This window comes from Microcaecilia unicolor, chromosome 10, assembly GCF_901765095.1.
Source record: "Microcaecilia unicolor chromosome 10, aMicUni1.1, whole genome shotgun sequence".
NCBI classification, from domain to species: domain Eukaryota; kingdom Metazoa; phylum Chordata; class Amphibia; order Gymnophiona; family Siphonopidae; genus Microcaecilia; species Microcaecilia unicolor.
The window spans coordinates 76,114,057-76,135,507 of record NC_044040.1 but is presented as its reverse complement, the minus strand read 5'-3'; the positions used below and the strand labels follow the sequence as shown (position 1 = coordinate 76,135,507).

Genomic DNA, 21,451 nt, shown 5'->3' with positions numbered 1-21,451 from the left:
CCTCTTGTATGCAAACAAATGCTTTAAACGGAGTTGGACTTCCTCATCATCGGCTGAAAAAACCTCCAGGTGTTACAGGTTAAACAATAAGCTTTTCAACTTAGCTTTTAGTGTCCTTCAATGGTCTTAACCTCCACGTTTGTGGATATAGGCTGTGAACGTTGGCTGTGATCTACGGCGGCCAGTGTTTTGAACCCTCTCTGCATCAGGATCACAGACCAAATATTCTGAAAATCGAATACATTATATATTAATAAATGCCATCAGTGTAATGCATCCCTCACACACAGTGCCTACCTCCGCTCAGTCTTGCCGGCGGTCGCGAGAAAGGGAAAATTAGGTTCTTACCTTGGTAATTTTCTTTCCTTTAGTCATAGTAGATGAATCCATTACGAATGGGTTGTGTCCATCAACCAGCAGGGGGTGATAGAGAGCACTGAAAAACCATAGTGCCTCATGGCCAGCTAGCTCCATCTGCCTCTTCAGTATTTGAAGTTCCAAAGCAGTGTTCACTGCAATGTAGCATAACATGAACTTTCCTCACAGTGGATGAACGCCCCAGAACAGAAGCAATAACACAAAGGAGGGAAGAACTCAACCTCCTATAACAGAACAGAAATCCTGAAGACTGTTTTGCAACTTCTCCCAATGAGGGAACATATCTACAGGAAAAGCTGAACATAAAACAGAGTCAATCAGGGAGGGATCATGGATTCATCTGCTATGACTAAAGGAAAGAAAATTACCAAGGTAAGAACCTAATTTTCCCTTCCTTGTCATCAAGCAGATGAATCCATTACGAATGGGACGTATCAAAGCAATCCCTAGATAGGGTGGGAACAAGCCACACCACGCGCCAGCACTTGTGCTCCAAAATGTGCGTCTCTCCTGGCAGCCACATCCAGCCTGTAATGTCGGGCAAATGAGAGCTTAGAAGCCCATGTCGCTGCACTGCATATCTCTTGAAGAGAGAGTGCTCCAGTTTCAGCCCAAGAAGAGGAAATCGCGCTTGTGGAATGTGCCTTGAAGGCTTCAGGCGTAGGCCGGCCAGACAGCAGATAGGCTGAAAAAATAGCTTCCTTGAGCCAACGGGCTATAGTGGCTTTAGACGCTGGAGACCCTCTGCGCGGACCTGATAACAGGACAAAAAGATGATCAGAGGTCCTAAAAGCATTTGACATGCGCAGATACTGCAACAGAGCCCTTCGCACATCTAGGAGGTGCAATTGCCCAAAGGCTTCCGGGAACTCCTCTCTGGAAAAGGAAGGCAGGAAAATAGGCTGGTTTAGGTGAAACGCTGAAACCACCTTAGGCAGGAAGGAAGGCACTGTACGTACCATAACTCCGGACTCTGAAAATTGCAGAAAAGGGTCTCGACAGGACAGTGCCTGGAGCTCAGACACCCGTCTCGTCGAAGTAATGGCCCCCCAAAAGACCGTCTTTAGGGTCACATCCTTCTCTGAAGCTCGCCTAAGCGGCTCAAAGGGCGAACACTGAAGGGCCTTCAAAACTAACCCCAAGTTCCAGGCCGGACACGGAGCCCGCATGGGAGGACGGAGCCGAAGCACCCCTCTAAGAAACCGTGCCACATCCGGATAAGCAGCCAGGGAGAGGCCAGTGACCTTCCCTCGCAAACATGCTAAGGCTGCCACTTGAACACGCAGGGAATTATAGGCAAGGCCTTTTTGTAAACCATCCTGCAAAAAGTCAAGTATCGGCGAGACAGAAGCCCGCATAGTACTACTACTACTATTTAGCATTTATATAGCGCTACAAAGCGTACGCAGCATTGCACAAACATAGAAGACAGTCCCTGCTCAAAGAGCTTACAATCTAATAAACAAAAATAATAAAGTAAGCAAATCAATTAATGTGTACAGGAAAGAGGAGAGGAGGGTAGGTAGAAGCGAGAGGTACAAGTGGTTACAAGTCAAAAGCAATGTTGAAGAGGTGGGCTTTCAATCTAGATTTAAAGATGGTCAAGGATGGGGCAAGACGTAGGGGCTCAGGAAGTTTATTCCAGGCATAGGGTGCAGCGAGACAGAAGAAGCGAAGTCTGGAGTTGGCAGTAGTGGAGAAGGGAACAGATAAGAAGGATTTATCCATGGATCGAAGCGCACAAGAAGGGGAGTAGGGAAGGACGAGTGTGGAGAGATACTGGGGAACAGCAGAGTGAATACATTTATAGGTTAGTAGAAGAAGTTTAAACAGGATGCGAAAATGGATAGGAAGCCAGTGAAGCGACCTGAGAGGGGTAGTATGAGTAAAGCGACCCTGGCGGAAGACGAGACGGGCAGCAGAGTTTTGAATCGACTGGAGAGGTGACTAAGTGGGAGGCCAGCAAGAAGCAGATTGCAGTAGTCTAAACGAGAGGCGACAAGGGTGTGGATGAGGGTTTTGGTAGAGTGTTCAGAAAGAAAGGGGCGGATTTTACGGATGTTGTAAAGAAAGAAATGACAGGTCTTGGCGATCTGCTGGATATGAGTAGAGAAGGAGAGAGAGGAGTCAAAGATGACCCCAAGGTTACGAGCTGAAGAGACAGGGAGAATGAGAGAGCCATCAACAGAAATAGAAAACGAGGGGAGCGGGGAGGTGGGTTTGGGGGAAAAATGAGAAGCTCGGTTTTGGTCATGTTTAATTTCAGGTGGCGTTGAGACATCCAGACAGCAATGTCAGACAAGCATAGGTGTAATCGCTTTAGCAGCACACCAAGCCTCAAATTGGAGCCAAATCCTGGCATAAGCCATGGAAGTGGAATGCTTGCGGGCCTGCAGGAGAGTGGAAATGACTTTACTGGAATGACCCTGGTCTCTCAATTACGCCCTCTCAATAGCCATGCCGTAAGACCAAAGCGGCAGCCATCCTCCATGGTCACCGGTCCCTGTGACAACAGATTCGGTACCAGAGGCAAAGTAAGGGGAGCCTCTACCAGCATCCGCTGGAGGTCCGCATACCACGGCCTCCTGGGCCAATCCGGGACAATGAGGACCACCTCTCCTTGATGTAGCCGAATCCGCAGGAGTACTCGCCCTATCAAGGGCCATGGAGGGAACACATACAGGAGGCCCTGAGGCCAGGGTTGAGCCAAAACATCCAACCCTGCTGAGCGAGGATCTCTCCGTCTGCTGTAAAAGCACAGGACTTTGGCATTTGCGCTTGAGGCCATAAGATCCGCTACGGGCGTCCCCCACTTGGCACACATCTGAAGAAACACTTCGTCTGCCAGTTCCCACTCTGCTGGGTCGATTTGATGCCTGCTTAGATAATCGGCTTGCATGTTGCTCTGACCTGCAATGTGAGCTGCTAACAGAAACTGCAGATGTAGCTCAGCCCAGTGGCAAATCTGCGCAGCCTGTGTGGCCAGTGCTCTGCACTGAGTGCCGCCTTGTCGATTTATGTAGGCCACTGCTGTCGCGTTGTCCAACAGAACTCCGACAGCCAATCCTTCCAGGGTTGAGTGAAAAGCCAGAAGAGCCTGGAAAATCGCTTTCAACTCCAAGCAATTGATAAATCACTCCGACTTCTCGGGTGTCCAGAGACCCTGGGCATGCCTTCCCTGGCAATGTGCACCCCAGCCCGTCAGGCTGGCATCTGTTACCACCAGGCACCAATCGGGGAGTGCTAGCGGCATTCCTCGCCGCAGCATGCTGTTTGAGAGCCACCACTCCATACTGAGCCGGGCCGCAGGGAGCCACGTGAGTCTGCACTGATAATCCTGAGAAATTGGAGACCATCGTTGAAGCAGGGAGCACTGCAGAGGTCTCAGGTGCGCTCTCGCCCAGGGCACCACTTCCAAGCTGGCCATCATCGACCCTAACAGCTGGACAATGTCCCAAGCGTGGGGGCGAGGCATCTTCAGAAGCTTGCACCGCCTTTGTTAGGGTAGAAAGGCAAACCCCGAGGCTGTGTCGAACCGGACCCCCAAATATTCTAGAGATTGAGAGGGGGGTCAGGTGACTTTTGGCCATATTGACGACCCAGCCCAGAGACTGAAGTACTGAGACCACTCTGGCTGTTACCTGATGACTCTCCTCTGTCGAGTCCGCTCTGATGAGCTAGTCGTCTAGGTATGGGAGAACCCGAATACCCTCTCGCCTGAGAAAAGCAGCTACTACCACCATTACCTTGGAAAAGGTTCGGGGAGCTGTGGTGAGGCCAAAAGGCAAGGCCCGAAACTGGAAATGTTTTCCCATCACCGCAAACCGAAGAAATCTTTGGTGTGGGGGCCAAATAGGAATGTGCAAGTAAGCTTCTTTCAGGTCAAGAGACGTGAGAAACTCTCCTGGCTGTACCGCCGCAATGAGGTTTCCATGTGAAAAAGCCGTACTCTTAGAGACTTGTTGACTTCTTTAAGTCGAGGATGGGCCAAAAAACCCTCCTTTTCGCGGCACCACAAAGTAAATGGAGTAACGGCCGGAGCTGTGTTTGGCGGGAGGCACCGGGGACACTGCCCCTAGGTGAATCAAGCCTTGTAAGGACTCCTCTACTGCCGCCCGTTTGATGGCAGAACCGCATCGGGACTCCACAAACACGTCTCTCACCAGGGCATTGAATTCTATTCTGTAGTCATCTCTGATCAGGTCCAAAACCCACTGATCTGAGGAAATCTGGACCCACTCCTCGAGAAAGAGTGAAAGCCGTCCTCCTATTGCAAGAATAGAGGAGAGGGCCGGCGCACCATCATTGAGAGGGTCGCCCTTGAACTCCAGGCCTTGAGCCGGTCGTTTCGGAACGCTTGTCCGAACGAAAGGAGTTCCTCTGCTGAAAGCGGGCACGAGAAGTGAACCCAGCAGAACGCCCCGGGCGGTACCTTCTAGCTTCACGGAAGTGAGGTCTGTAAGAGGAGGGAACCGCCTGACCCTTGGAGAGGCTTCGACCTATCCTCAGGTAAGCGCTGGGGTTTAGCACCCCCCAGGCCTTTAACAATTTTTTCCAACTCCTCACCAAATAGAAGGCCTTGGAAGGGCAACTTCACCAACCTTTGCTTAGAGGCCATGTCAGCCGCCCAATGCCACCGCCATCTGTTTAACCGAAGCTCTGACCAGACCATAAAGGGCGTCAGCCAAGAAAGACAAGGCCAACTCCATCCGCGGTGCCACCTCAGTAAGGGGCTCTGCTCCATCCCCAGGCTGTTCCACTGCCTGTTGCAACCAAGCGAGGCAGGCTCGGGCAGCATAACAGCTGCATGCAGACGCCCGTAAGGCTAGGCCTGAAATTTCAAAGGACCGTTTCAGAGCTGATTCCAGGCGTCGGTCCTGCATGTCCTTCAGAGCAACTCCTCCTTCAACTGGGAGGGTAGTTCTCTTTGTCACAGCCGTGACTAGGGCATCCACTTTAGGCACAGCTAGGCGCGTCAAATGCTCCTCACTTAGAGGGTATAATTGCCCCATTGACCTGGTGACTTTCAAACGCCCCTCAGGGTCAGCCCATTGAGCCGAAATAAGCTCTTGGATGGAGTCATGCAAAGGAAAGGCTCGAGCAGGCTTCTTAGGTTGGGAGGAGGGGCGGGTGGTTGGGAGGCGGGGATAGTGCTGGGCAGACTTATACGGTCTGTGCCCTGAAGAGCACAGGTACAAATCAAAGTAGGGTATACACAAAAAGCAGCAAATATGAGTTATCTTGTTGGGCAGACTGGATGGACCGTGCAGGTCTTTTTCTGCCGTCATCTACTATGTTACTATGTTACTTGCCATCCTCGGATTACCAGAGGAGGCTTCGCCACTCCCAGGATCTTCAATACAGAGGACCTGCAAGGCATCAGAAATAAGCGCTGGCAGCTCGTCGCGGTGGAAAATCCTCACCGCGGAAGGATCATCTGGATCTGGTGACAATCCTGCACCTTCCTCTGGCTCTTAAGACCACAAGGGCCTGCCAGACCCCTCAGAATCCTCACATCCCAACCAGGGGGGGGGGGAGAAGGGGGGTGCGCAACTCTCTGAAGGGGAATTAACCCTTCTGCGCTTGTCTTGCGGCTAGCTGTCAGGGGAAAACGCACCTGACAGCAATCCGAGGCCGGGCTCCACTGGAGGGGGTCCCAGAAAACAACAAGGCAAGCGATCTGCAAAATCCAATGTGGAAAACAAACTAGCAGATCAATATAATATCCAAAAGACTTTATTGAAGATACCGTATGTAAGACAAAGTCCCGACACAGGCCGTGTTTCGCCCAACAATAGGGCTGCGTCAGGGGCTAGTCTATATCTTCATCGAATAGGAGCGGTAATAAATAATGTATCAGGAAGGATAAAAGGAATTTCCTTTATAAAAAACCAGCATAGACACCACAAACCAGCGTATTCTATATGACGCCCAGCAATTGATGAATGGTCTACTGTCAAAAGGCTGAAAAAAGCGGGAGAGCTCTTTTTAACATGAATGCTTTATGTAGCAGCAACACAAACTCAGGGGAGAAGGGCTCACCCTGGCCTCCCTGTTCCAGTCCAGGGATAGAAGCTCCCCTGTTAGCCTCCACACGAGGCTCCCCTCCAGATACCAACCCCTTCACTTCTGCGGGGGGGGGGGGGGGGTGTCGTGCCATGCGGCGCGTCCAAAATGGCGCCCGCTGCCAGCTCCACTGAGCAGGAAGAAACATTGCTTGCCATGCTCGGGCCGGCCCTGACGTCTGAAGAGCACGATTTACAGGACCCTGCTGTGGATCTGCGCTTGCCACAACGGGAACAGCGCTTAACAACCTCTGCAGCCACCAATGAAAACGGCGGAAAAGTCAAAATCGTCCCGATCGCGGGCCCTCCCTGGAGGAGCTACAAAACGCTCTTACCTCACCAGACCGAGTCCACAGAGCTCCAGTCACGCTGCACAATCAGAAGAAAACTTCTTTTCTGGAATCGCAGCTCGACCTTTTTTTTTTTAACACTGTGAGGAAAGTTAGAGGCAACAGCAATAGAGGCAAATTTCCAACTCCGGAGGATCAGTAGAGTGGGGAAAGGCAGTGAAAGGCCTAACCAATGTGCCTGCATCCACAAAAGAGTGTGGGAAAAGACCGGGACAGGGCAAACCTATCTGTCAACATCCACATCGGGGGCTGGGTAAGGCAGGGAAAGGGCGAACCTATGTGCTTTCAAAGTGGAGCTGCAATAGCCCCCAACACCCCTGCTACCACTAGCCAAAGCACAGGAACCACCCCAGGCAGATTTTTTTTTTTAAGGAGCTGAATAAGCTGCATCCAACCTTGCTGGGGAGATAGAGAATACTGAAGAGGCAGATGGAGCTAGCTGGCCATGAGGCACTATGGTTTTTCAGTGCTCTCTATCTCCCCCTGCTGGTTGATGGATACAACCCATTCATAATTGATTCATCTGCTTGATGACAAGGAAGACGCCCATCTTGGAAAATGGCCGGTTAATATAGCCCTTAGCGTCATACGTCACGGACCATGACCCTCCTAATTACAGCGCCGTACAGGTAATCAAATACTCTAGCCAGCTGTCAACCTCACAAAAAAATGGATCCATTCCAGTTTAGAATTAAGCCCATTGGGCACTGAAGCTTTAAGCCTAAAAATCCATTTTTGTTCGTTCCAAAGTACGGCTTGGCGTTTCAAGGCATTATTGTGTCCGAAAATCTGTTGCAATACCAAACAGCGTAAACTACAGAATTGATGTTGAAATTTTTCACAATGTAACGCTCAGGGAGAAGTGCTCTTAATAATCTTGATCACGCTTTTGTGTTCTATAAGTCTGACAAACAAGGTTCTAGATGTTTGTCCCACGTAAATTTTGTTGCAGGGACAGATTAAACAATAGATTACAAATTCTGATTTACAAGTGGTATTGATCTTCAATCTGTAAGTATCTTTAGTTGATGGATGTGTAAAGACGCTGGTTTCGATCATTAAGTCGCATAGTGCACATGTTGTATTTTCTATGTCCCACAAAGTCCTGTATGAGTCGGTCTTCACTGGGTAAGGTAGGGGAACAGAGTAACTCATTTAAATTATGTCCTCTACTGAAAGTAAAACGAATTCTGGACTCAGCAAAGGTCGGGAGGGTTTGAACTATAGTCCAATGTGTTTTTATAATCTGCAACACTTTACTAGATCGTTGTACGTGTCGCAACACACACGTCTGTACCTTAGTGTCCGTCTCCTCCCTCGAGCTGGCTTGTAATAAAAGTCTTCTATTATTATATTTTGCTCTCTTGTAAGCCCGGCGTACTACTCTTTCCAGGTAGCCTCTCTCCAGTAGACGGGTATGCATCTGTTTGGCTTGACGGCAAAAATCCCGTTCCTCTGAGCAGACACGTGTAAATCTTAGAAACTGTGAAAATGGAAGGCTATCCCGTAGATTCCATGGGTGATAACTAGTGTAGTGCAAGAAGGTGTTAGTATCGGTTTCCTTTCTATGTATTTTCGTAGAGAGACATCCAAATTTCTTTTGTATGGACACATCAAGAAATTAATACTTTCACGGTCAAAATGAGCTGTAAACTTTTTTTTAGGATGACAACCATTCAAATAACTTATCTCTGACAGTGATTGTTGGTCCGCTAACCACAAAAGGTGCTCGGATAGACAAACCGTTCTTCAAAATGGGTCATGAAGAGGTTAGCGATTGAGGGGGCCATCCTTACCCCCATGGCAACTCCAGATACTTCTTGAAACACTCTGGTGTCATACTGGAAAAAATTCTTACTCATGGCTAGCGAAGCCAACTCTAGTATAAAAGATGATAGATCTTCATTCATTTGAGTTCGTTGTAGGGAAATCTTAATCACGGCTAGAGCCTCATCTTGGGGGATTGATGTATACAAGGTGGTGACATCTAAAGTCACCAAATAAGTTGTCAGTGCAACCACCCCACTGCTCCAGTTTATTCAAAAATTGAGTAGCATCTTTAATATAAGAACGACCCTGTGGCACTAGAGGACGTAAAAACTTATCAACATAGGTAGACAGTGGTTCCAGCAGTGAAACTATAGGGCGGCCAGGGGGATTCCAGGCACTGACCACCCTCTCCGTAAAAAAAGAATTTCCTGACATTACTCCTAAGTCTACCACCCTGGAACCTCAGTTCATGTACTCTAGTTTTAACATTTCCCCTTCTCTGGAAGAGATTTGTTCCTATATTAATACCTTTCAAGTATTTAAATATCTGTATCATATCTCCCCTGCCCTCTTTCTTTCTTCTACGCTATACATATTCAGGTCTTCCAGTCTTCTCATATCTCTTGTGGCGCAAACCCCATATCATTTTTATCACCTTCCTCTGGACCGCTTCTAGTCTTTTTACATCCTTAGCAAGATGTGGCCTCCAAAACTGAACACAATGCATTCATTACCTGTGATTTTGCATTCAGAACCTTCATATTTAATATTCGGGTGTAGCTTACCCCCCCCCCCCTTTTTTTTTTCAAAGTTTTTTTTTTTTTTTTAAACTTCCATAGGGTCAGTTGCTTGCCAAGGAGACCCGGGTTGGCAAAAGTGTACAAAGCATAAAAAAGGACAGAGGCAATATGGATGCTCTCTTTCAGTACTGGACCAGCCTATAAAGAGTCACCTCCCAATATGTAAGCCTTATTTCTATCTTGGAACTCAGAAGCTCAAATGTATCCAAATACCTAGGGTTGGAATGTATCTAGAAGATCTTTTGCCACCCCTTCCATTTCATGCACCTAGTCTGTCATATTTTATAGAACATGATAGTGGAAAAAAAAGTTTTACCTAATTTATTTGTTTATTTTTATTACATTTGTACCCCGCGCTTTCCCACTCATGGCAGGCTCAATGCGGCTTACATGGGGCAATGGAGGGTTAAGTGACTTGCCCAGAGTCACAAGGAGCTGCCTGTGCCTGAAGTGGGAATCGAACTCAGTTCCTCAGGACCAAAGTCCATCACCCTAACCACTAGGCCACTCCTCCACTCCACTAATGTAATTTTATGTACTTTGCTGTGTTGCTTTATTATTGGATTTGTTTCCGTTTCTTTTTTTTTTGGGGGGGGGGGGGGGGGGACTCAAATAGTGCCCAAAGTTAGGCACAGAATTATAGGTACTAACAGAACCAGTCTTAGGCAGAGGCAACAGGAGCGGTTGCACAGAGCCCCATGCTCCTAGGGGCCCCACATCTCTGGCACGTCTGTCCTCCTGTCTTGGAACACCTCCATGCTCTGTACCTTAATGTGCATCTGCATATCAGTAGAGAACATCAGGCAGTGATTTTCATATCCCGTCAGCTACCGAGCCCAGAGCCTCCTTGCTGCTGTGTCCTGCCCCCTTTTGATGTCACTTCCTGCTTCCACATGGGTGGGATGCAGCAGTGAGGAGGCTCTGGGCTCAGCAGCTGATGGGATATGAAAATCGCTGCCGCTGTCTGCCACTCTTTACTGAAACATGGTGGATGCACATCAAGGTACGGGGTGAGGTGGGGTTCCGAGAGCTCTAAACCTCCTTTTAAACTCTGATAAATTATGGCTTATTGTGGAGGATGCAGGCTTGGGGGAGTGGGAGATGCAGGAGTGGGCTCGGGCAGGGGGCCCAACTGAACTGGTCTGCACAGGGCCCCACAATTGCTAAGACCGGCCCTGTGTACTAAGCTTGTATTCTGTAAAGAAGGGTGCTCTGCATGGAACGACTTTTACAGAATACAAGTTTAGCATGCATTTCATGTTTAACTTTGGGTGCAATGCCTTTTTCACTTGTAGCTCAAAGTAAGTTGCTTTCTATTTTTAAGTTTGTAGGTTACACTTGAGGCAATAGAAGATTAAGAAGTGTATTTTAAAGCACTTAGGACTTACAAAGTTATTACATAAGTCTACTATGTATAGCAAGACAACATCCCTCTGTTTTTCTAATTGTAGGAGAATCGGCTTCAGACACTCAGTGAGCAAATTTATAAAAGTATATATTGCTCACTGACTCTTACCGGTGGCTTCCATTTTAGTATAATAAGCCTACCTCGAGTATCCTCATTAGCCTGAAACTTCTACTTTTCTTTATTTCCTTTTTTTTGTGTCACTTTATAATATTTTACTTAAAAGGTACACTTATCTGCTGCTCTCCGTATAGGACTTCCGGTACGCCCTACAGCGAGCTCCCGTTTCGCCTCTAGCTTCCTAAGGAGCAGTACCGTTTCAAATCTAAACATAAAGAAGACAGCTTGTTACATTCACAAAGAGGGTAGAGGGAATCATTTACCTTAAGCTTAGGAAACTTACTTGGGACTTTCCTATACTTTCAAACTTGCAGCGTCTTTTCCTTCTAAGATGGTGGACTACATAGACTACGGATTATAGCATATAGCAGGGATAGGAATTTGAGAGAATTACTCCAAAAACGTGAGGAACCAGCGGTGAACAACATGGGACATTCTCATTGTGGGAAATGTAGTTTTTGCCCCAATATGTTAACTACAAGCCAATTTATCAACCCTATTGATAACAGAGTATACAATTTAACAAGTAACACTACATGTGAATCTTCATATGTTGTATATATCATGATGTGCCCTTGTCCCAAAGTGTATGTGGGAAAAACCATTCGACAATTGAAATTACGCTTAACAGATCATAAACATAATCTAAAGGTGGCACGAAAAGAGGCACCTTTAGTGAAGCATAGTATAGAAAAAATGCATAAATTTGAGGATTTCAAATGTATTGTTATCGAGCACGTTCCTGCATCCCAACGAGGAGGGGACAGGAACAAGACATTAATCCATAAAGAGCAAAGGTGGATACATAGACTGCAAACCTTAGATCCTAAAGGACTTAATGCCAGGATAGACTGGAAAGTCTTTCTTTGAGGCAAGTTGGTCTATCTCTTTAAACAATAATTAGAACATGATTGGCCACGTTTGGCCGACGTCATAAAAATAGCATCCACCATCTTAGAAGGAAAAGACGCTGCAAGTTTGAAAGTATAGGAAAGTCTCAAGTAAGTTTCCTAAGCTTAAGGTAAATGATTCCCTCTACCCTCTTTGTGAATGTAACAAGCTGTCTTCTTTATGTTTAGATTTGAAACGGTACTGCTCCTTAGGAAGCTAGAGGCGAAACGGGAGCTCGCTGTAGGGCGTACCGGAAGTCCTATACGGAGAGCAGCAGATAAGTGTACCTTTTAAGTAAAATATTATAAAGTGACACAAAAAAAAAGGAAATAAAGAAAAGTAGAAGTTTCAGGCTAATGAGGATACTCGAGGTAGGCTTATTATACTAAAATGGAAGCCACCGGTAAGAGTCAGTGAGCAATATATACTTTTATAAATTTGCTCACTGAGTGTCTGAAGCCGATTCTCCTACAATTAGAAAAACAGAGGGATGTTGTCTTGCTATACATAGTAGACTTGAGAAAAGAAGATAAGCAAGTCCCATTACTTTATTTAATTGCGATATTGAAAGTTATTACATAATAACTTATGGAGCTTTGTAAGTCTAGTGCTTTAAAAATGAGCCCCCTGGTGACTCACCCAAGATCACAAGGAACAGCAATGGGATTTGAACTCTTGCTTCCTTGGTTCTCAGCCCAGGCTACTGCTCTCCTGTGTGCACTTCAAACGGATGCCCAAGCAGCAACAGAGCCGTTCCAAGCTTAAATATAATTCTAGAAATAACCTGACCATTGCTGTTCTCTTTAGGTACTAGGCACGTCTACATTAAAAAAAAAAAAAAAAAAACTAATCTGTGAAATTGGATGGATTAAAAAAAAAAAACCACCCAGCGATTACTGTAGGACTTTTTTTTTTATGAGCATGCAAGTTGATTCAAGCTAAAGTGACTTTTAGAATTACCATAGAAAACTAAAAATAACAAAACGAACAATTCAGTGGGTGGAAATATTTATTTTAGACTCCGATGAAGAGGAAGAATGAACAATAAGTAACCACAGTTCTTAAAGAAAAGAGTTACAAAAAATCGTTCCACAACATACACAAGACAAAATTAAACAAATAACAGAAAGTATCGTTTCCCCTAGCAAGTCTCCTGCTAAACTGCCAATTGCACTTGCTCTCTGCTGGACTGGACTCACCTCGTAGTTGACTGCCTGAACCTGCAGAGCGAGCCAGCAGCACTGCCGACGCTAAGATGTCTGGGAGGGAGATTAGATGAATTTGTACACATTACCCCAGGGCATTCTCACTGCACTCCTCCCACGGAAATACTTACCGAACAGCGACGAGAAACATTAGTCTGTCCGTCCACCACCACCGTTACCTCCTTGTCACCACATCAGGTAAGAGCGGTGGCGGGGGAGAATTGATGCCGGGAGCGCCGCTGCACCACGCGAGAGCTGCCGGGATGTCAGAGAATCGGGCGCCATTCAAAAACAAAGAGATTCGCCAGGTGATGGGTTGAAAATGGGATGGTCACGTGGCGGCGTCTGACCTGGATCTCTGTGCTGTAGTAGGTGGTTGGATTGTGTGATGGCGCGCGCGTAATCGTATGTAGGATGCGGGGCTTTGTCCAAGATAGCGCTAGTCTCGCGTTTTCCGGGGCGGGAAGGCAAAGGGGTGAGGAAGCACCAATCTGTCCATCTTTCCACGTCTCTAGCCAGCGAGCTTCTGGCACAGAAATTCTATTTTTGCAGTTGGCTAGTTTGGAATGTGTTTCTTCTTATATGAGGGGCAAATAAAGGTTGTAGCTCTTTTGTGGACCTGAAATTATGGGGCCTGGGCCCATTATGTGATGACTGACTTAGGCGACGCTTTCAGGATTGGGTATTTTACCTATCAGAGCAGTGTTGAAGAGAACCTCGATAGAAAAAAAAAGCCCCATTTCGAGGGCAGCATATTAGCTGAACACTGCTATATCCATCTCTTCTTTCCCAAACCATGGCCTCACACACACCCTGACCTCTACAGTTTCTTGCACCACCATTACCTGTAGACAGCTGTGTTAACTATCTCATACCTGTTCATTCTCCTGCTCCATTCATTATTCCCTTTTGACCAGCCTTGCCCATTTCTCTGGCTGCCTCTTTTCACAGACCTTTTCCCCTAAATGGTGCTTTTCTAACCCTAGACCAGTGGTTCCCAAACTTGTCCCTGGAGCCACCCAGTCAGGTTTTCAGGGTACACACAATGAATATTCCTGAGAGAGATTTGCATGCAGTGGAGGCAGTGCATGTAAATCTCTCTCATGACTATTCATTGGGTGTACCCTGAAAACCTGACTGGATGGGGTGCCTCCAGGACCAGGTTTGGGAAACACTGCCCTAGATACAGTGCACACCCACAGCTTTCTGTCCTACTGAACTCTGCTCTCACATAGATTCAACTATTGTTTACAAATGCACATTATTACCCACCTAATTCTTTCACTGAGGTCTGTGGGGGACTGGAAGCAGCTTTTCTTCCCATCAGCTCATAGTTTAAACTGCACAGGGCTTTATAAACTGTAAGGTGGAGAGAGAAATGCTGGAGGTTTCCCACACATCTACCTGCAATATGCTGCTTATGCACACTTTCTGCCTAGCCTTCCTTTTACAGTATATGGTTCTTCAGCTCCACCCCCTTCCTACCCAGATGCTGATTGCAGATAAACTTCTGCGAGCCAGAAAATAGGAAGAAGGGAAGTAAGGCAGTGGTGATTGTTGGTATTCTGCAGTGCCTGGGACCTACTGTTTACTTTTGTAACCCCCACACAAACAGTGCAAGGGCAACACACTTTTGTTCTTTGACCTTCTAGCTCCTTCTGTAGTGTCCCTCTCAGGCTGGCATCTGGGGGCTTTGGCACCCTCCTGACCCTCAATCAGTATATCCCTGGGAAAGGGAAATGAGGACAAAAAAGGAAAGGCTGTTCAAAATATAAAATGACAGTCATGAAAACGAGATGTATGTCTTATTCTTTTTCTTGTTAGAAAAGTAACAAATAGAAATAAAACAGAACAAAATAAGATGATGCTTTCTATTGGACTAATACATTTTTTGATTAGCTTTCAAAGGCAATACCTTCTTCCCCAGATCAGAAATGAAGAAATGTTGGCAAGTGGCTTGTTGTAAAACAACTTGAAAGAAGACCAAGAAAAAGAAATAGGCAAAAGGAGTAAAACTATGTATATACACACACACAAAGAACACATACAGCTTGAAAATATTGAAGTTTCTTTTGGATCAAGTTTGCATGCTTACTTATTCTCTGCAAATAAATTTGATTTGGTTTATGTTTGGCTGTTAGATCCAGGATGGTCTTCTTGGCCTGGCTCTGTTTCATGTCACCCATCAAGTTTTCTGCCTCACAAATTTTCTGTTCTCAGGTTGCCCTTCAGCTAGCTGTCCTTTTAAAACAGCATCTTGTACCCTGTCAATGCTTTCTATAATCATACATGGAGTCTTCAGAATTTCCACAGAAGTTTATTTCTCTACTAGTAAAAAAGGCCCGTTTCTGACACAAATGAAACGGGCGCTAGCAAGGTTTTCCTCGGCTCCCCTGCAGCCACCCATGTCCAGCGACTCACCTCTCCCCCTGCATCCACTACAGCCACCCATGTCCAGCGAACCTCCTCTCTCCCCTGCTGCCCCTCCTGCCACCCATGTCCAGTGACTCTCTCCCCTGCCCCCCCCTCCAGCTCCATGTCCAGCGACCCTCCTCTCTCCCCTGCACCCCCCCTCCAGCCAACCATGTCCAGCGACCCTCCTCTGGACACGGATCAGCTGTGAGGCATGGTTTTCTTTTCCCCCCGGGTTCTGAAGTTGACATCATAATGGCTACGGTGATGTCAGCCTGATCTACGGAGCCTAGCAGACCAACTCAGAATGAGCCACGGTCCCAGGCAAGTCAGAACGTTGGAGGTGAGAATTATTATATAGGATAAGTAGGAAATGGGAGTATAGTTTCCACAGTCTAAGAGAATAACACAGAATGAAGGAAAAGGATTGTATTACAGATGAGCCTGGTCTGATGAGTTGTGTTGGGAATGTCTAGCAGATTGATAAGGTTGTGGCAAACCTGTTGAGGTCAATGAACATGTGCAAGGTGTTCCTGAGTGCTTTTTGCATCATAGAACATAAAAGGACTGCAATTATTCTCACTCAGTTGTGTGAAGACCAGGACGTATAGGGACCTTTTTACTAAACCATGGTAGGCCTACCTTGTGTTAAAAGAGCACTACCGCAGGACATGCACTTCCCATGCTGCAAAATAGTTTTTATTTTCCAGAAGGGAGGCATGTCTGTGGGGCGGAGACTAGGTATGCTGCACTAATCAGGTAGTGCAGGTACATTAATGCACGCTACTCGATTAGTGCAGGAGTAGCTTGGGAGCCCTTACCGCCCCCTATTTAGGTGGCAGTAAGGGCTCCCAGCGGAAATGGGTACGCGCTAATGGGAAAATGAGCATGTGGCTATTAAAAAAAAAAAATCCAACCGCAGCCATTTTTCAGCCGCACTAGAAAGTAGCTAGAGTCCATGGGAAACCTACACGCTAATTGTAGTGCAAGCCACTTTTTAGCACACCTTAGTAAAAGGACCCCATAGTCTACGAAGGTAAATCTAGAAAAGAAAATGATTTTCAGGACTAGGAGGGATTACAAACACTTATTTGTTGATGGCTTGAATGTTTGTTCCACTCTTTGTGTGACATATATTTTTTAGTGATTTAGACATATTTATTGCTGTGCAGAGTGAACAAGATCTGCTTAAGAAATTATTTTCCATATGTGTCAAGTTTCCTAAGTAATTTGGAAGATAAAATGAACAAAGTCCATAGATGTCTAGTATTTTTGCATTCTGTTGCAACTCTAAAAGACATAGGGCTCTGTTTACTAAGCCACGCTGTAGATGTGCTAGCATTTTTAGTGTGCACTAATGCTAGAGACACCCATAGGAATATATGGGTGTCTCTAGCATTAGCGCAAGCTAAAAATGCTATTGCGTCGTAGTAACCAGGTCCTATATTTTGCTAGCATTGTTAGTTGTGAAAGAATGTTGTACGTGACTGACATCTGAAGAAAGGAGCTCAAGGCACACAGTGAAAAGTGCATTCTGTTGCCAACAGGATAATGTTAAAAAAATAAATTTTAATAATTTGACTCATGCTGAATATCTTCCAGCACCAAATCTTTAGACTAAATTCCAGAAAGTATTTGGCGAGAGTCGAATTGTATTTGTATTTTTGCAAGTTAGCGAAGACATTGTTATAGCAGCAAGTGGTTATGGGCTTTGATATTTAGCGGATATTAAGATTTAGAGGAGATAGTGTAGTGTACATAAGATGGGGAATTATAACGGGGGCAGTTTTTAATTATGTGTGGATGTATTTTTAAATAGGATTTCGGTTGTATTTGATTACATGAATACATGGGGATTTTTGTATTTTAATTTGTATGAATATTTTTGTTGTAAGTTGTTCAGGCATTTACATATTAGTGACTGATCAAAATTAATGATTTATTTATTTGAATTTGAGGCTAGTCCTGTAGAAAGTAGCCATTTTGGAAAGCTTTCATGTTGGCACTGTTTATTATTTGATCTCCCTGTAATATGTTGGTCTATATTCATATTAACTGCTTGAAGCTTATGAATGAAATAAATTCTGAGTCAAAAATCAGCGTTAAAGGTAGTTACTAAGGAGCAGTAAAAGTTGGATGTAGGTGTTATCGTTGTTGTTGTATTGAAATCCTCTGCTCTGTGCAGTGGTGGCCAAGAAAGCAAATAGAATGGTAGGAGTTATTAGAAAAGGAATAGAGAATAAAACAGAGAATATTGTATCACTCCATAGTGTGGCTCTGGTCACCACATCTCAAAAAAGATATAGCAGAATTAGAAAAGGTACAAATGACAAAATGATAAAAGGGATGTGATAAAGCTGAACTCTAGTCTCTTTAACCTTGCTTATGAGAAGAGGTTAAAGAGGCTAGGGTTCAGTTGAAGTGAGATATAGAAGCCTATGCAAATAGATCTCACATATATTCATTGTGGAAATCTTGAAAACGTGACTGGATTGTGGCCCTCAAGGACTGTGGTTGCCCACCCCTGGACTAGGACAGGGATTCTCAACCCAGTCCTTGGGACACACCTAGCCAGTCAGGTTTTCAGAATATCTACAATCAACGTTAAAAGAGACAGCCAAACACAGTCTGTTCAAGAAATCTCTACCTTACCTGTGTGATCGTTCTTACTCCACTCCTACTTGATCCCCTACACTCCCTCATTCCTCTCCCCTGTTGACCCCTCTCTTCCCCTCCTCTACTCTCTACTTCATCTTGCATATCTATTATTATACTGTACTCTTCCTACAACATTGTAAGCCACATAGAGCCTGCCTTGGTGTGATTATGTGGGATATAAATGTTCACAATAAATAAATAAATATGCATGAAATTTGCATGTATTACCTCCATTCTATGCAGATCTATCTCATTCATACTGATTGTGGGTATCCTGAAAATCTGGCTAGGTGTGTCTAGGACTAGGGGGTTCATAGCTACTTTGATGTCCATATTCTTCATTCTTATCTCCCATCTGGATTATTGTAACACTGCCTTTGCAGGTGTTGCCCAACAACTTCTCAAGAGTAATCACTTCAAAATACAGCGGCTTGCTTACAGTGGCACCAGTAAATTTGATCATACTACCCTCTTACTTTCTCTTGTACATTGGTTACCAATACATTTTAAGATCCAAGTTAAACTTTAGTCTTTGGTGCATAAGGCATTTCATGAAGGGACTCCACAATATCATTTAGCACTTACCCATCCCTTATGCTCTGGGCTGCTCCCTTTGATCAGCACATGTGCAGCCATCGGTTCTACCGCCTCCCTCCTTGGCTCATTTGGAGATTATTAGGAATTCTACTTTTTCTTTTTCTTTTTATTTATAGCCCAGTGTCTCTGGAATTCCCATCTTTTCCCTTAAGTACATAAGTAATGCCATACTGGGAAAAGACCAAGGGTCCATCGAGCCCAGCATCCTGTCCACGACAGCGGCCAATCCAGGCCAACGGCACCTGGCAAGCTTCCCAAACGTACAAACATTCTATACATGTTATTCCTGGAATTTTGGATTTTTCCAAGTCCGTTTAGTAGCGGTTTATGGACTTGTCCTTTAGGAAACCGTCCAACCCCTTTTTAAACTCTGCTAAGCTAACCGCCTTCACCACTTTCTCCGGCAACGAATTCCAGAGTTTAATTACACGTTGGGTGAAGAAACATTTTCTCCGATTTGTTTTAAATTTACTACACTGTAGTTTCATCGCATGCCCCCTAGTCCTAGTATTTTTGGAAAGCGTGAACAGACGCTTCACATCCACCTGTTCCACTCCACTCATTATTTTATATACCTCTATCATGTCTCCCCTCAGCCGTCTCTTCTCCAAGCTGTATAGCCCTAGCCTCCTTAGTCTTTCTTCATAGGGAAGTCGTCCCATCCCCGCTATCATTTTAGTCGCCCTTCGCTGCACCTTTTCCAATTCTACTATATCTTTCTTGAGATGCGGCGACCAGAATTGAACACAATACTCAAGGTGCGGTCGCACCATGGAGCGATACAACGGCATTATAACAGCCTCACACCTGTTTTCCATACCTTTCCTAATAATACCCAACATTCTATTCGCTTTCTTAGCCGCAGCAGCACACTGAGCAGAAGGTTTCAGTGTGTTATCGACGACGACACCCAGATCCCTTTCTTGGTTCGTAACTCCTAACGTGGAACCTTGCATGACGTAGCTATAATTCGGGTTCTTTTTTCCCACATGCATCACCTTGCACTTGCTCACATTAAACATCATCTGCCATTTAGCTGCCCAGTCTCCCAGTCTCGTAAGGTCCTCTTGTAAGTTTTCACAATCCTGTCGCGATTTAACGACTTTGAATAACTTTGTGTCATCAGCAAATTTAATTACCTCGCTAGTTACTCCCATCTCTAAATCATTTATAAATATATTAAAAAGCAGCGGTCCTAGCACGGACCCCTGAGGAACCCCACTAACTACCCTTCTCCATTGTGAATACTGCCCATTTAACCCCACTCTCTGTTTCCTATCCTTCAACCAGTTTTTAATCCACAATAGGACATTTCCTCCTATCCCATGACCCTCCAATTTCCTCTGTAGCCTTTCATGAGGTACCTTGTCAAACGCCTTTTGAAAATCCAGATACACAATATCAACCGACTCCCCTTTGTCCACATGTTTGTTCACTCCTTCAAAGAATTGAAGTAAATTGGTCAGGCAAGATTTCCCCACACAAAAGCCATGCTGACTTGGTCTCAGTAATCCATGTCCTCGGATGTGCTCTGTAATTTTGTTTTTAATAATAGCCTCTACCATTTTCCCCGGCACCGACGTCAGACTCACCGGTCTATAATTTCCCGGATCTCCCCTGGAGCCTTTTTTAAAAATGGGCGTTACATTGGCCACCCTCCAATCTTCCGGTACCATGCTCGATTTTAAGGATAAGTTGCATATCACTAGCAGTAGCTCCGCAAGCTCGTTTTTCAGTTCTATCAGTACTCTAGGATGAATACCATCCGGTCCAGGAGATTTGCTACTCTTCAGTTTGCCGAACTGCCCCATTACGTCCTCCAGGTTTACCGTGAAGTCAGTAAGTTTCTCCGACTCGTCCGCTTGAAATACTATTTCCGACACCGGTATCCCACCCAAATCTTCCTCGGTGAAGACCGAAGCAAAGAATTCATTCAGTCTCTCCGCTACGTCTTTGTCTTCCTTGATCGCCCCTTTTACCCCTCGGTCATCCAGCGGCCCAACCGATTCTTTTGCCGGCTTCCTGCTTTTAACATACCGAAAAAAAATTTTTACTATGTTTTTTTGCCTCTAATGCTATCTTTTTTTCATACTCCCTCTTGGCTTTCTTAATCTGCGCCTTGCATTTGTTTTGACACTCCTTATGCTGTTTCTTGTTATTTTCAGATGGTTCCTTCTTCCATTTTCTGAAGGCGTTTCTTTTAGCCCTAATAGCTTCCTTCACCTCACTTTTCAACCAGGCCGGGTGTCTTTTGGACTTCCGTCTTTCTTTTCTAATTTGCGGAATATGTATGGCCTGGGCCTCCAGGATGGTATTTTTGAACAGCGTCCACGCCTGTTGTACAGTTTTTACTCTCTCAGTTGCCCCCCTAAGTTTTTTTTTTACCGTTCTTCTCATTTTATCATAGTCTCCTTTTTTAAAGTTAAACGCTAACGTATTTGACTTTCTGTGTACAGTTACTTCAAGGTCGATGTCAAAACTGATCATATTATGGTCACTGTTATCAAGCGGCCCAGTACCATAACGTCCCGCACCAGATCATGCGTTCCACTAAGGACCAAGTCTAGAATTTTTCCTTCTCTCGTCGGCTCCTGCACCAGTTGCTCCATAAAGCTGTCCTTGATTTCATCAAGGAATTGTATCTCTGTAGCATGTCCCGATGTTACATTTACTCAGTCTATATTTGGATAATTGAAGTCACCCATTATTATCACATTGCCCATTTTGTTCGCGTCTCTGATTTCTTTTATCATTTCTGTGTCTACCTGCTCATCCTGGCGAGGCGGACGGTAGTACACTC

The 21,451-nt window shown here is 45.3% G+C and overlaps 1 protein-coding gene and 1 long non-coding RNA gene across 2 annotated transcripts in view; both read left to right on the top strand.

The window, feature by feature from the left end:
• The first annotated feature begins 11,851 nt into the window (after positions 1-11,851).
• LOC115479320 lies at positions 11,852-12,095 on the top strand. The gene is made up of 2 exons (XR_003943650.1): positions 11,852-11,889; positions 11,968-12,095. It is a non-coding gene; the product is annotated as an uncharacterized LOC115479320 (long non-coding RNA).
• A 985-nt stretch (positions 12,096-13,080) lies between these two features.
• Positions 13,081-21,451, top strand: part of SLC16A7 (solute carrier family 16 member 7) — a 337,527-nt gene continuing 329,156 nt past the window's right edge. Inside the window, exon 1 of the mRNA XM_030217090.1 lies at positions 13,081-13,182. The gene's annotated coding sequence lies outside the window, so the exon portion shown is untranslated. The remainder of the gene's footprint in view (positions 13,183-21,451) is intronic.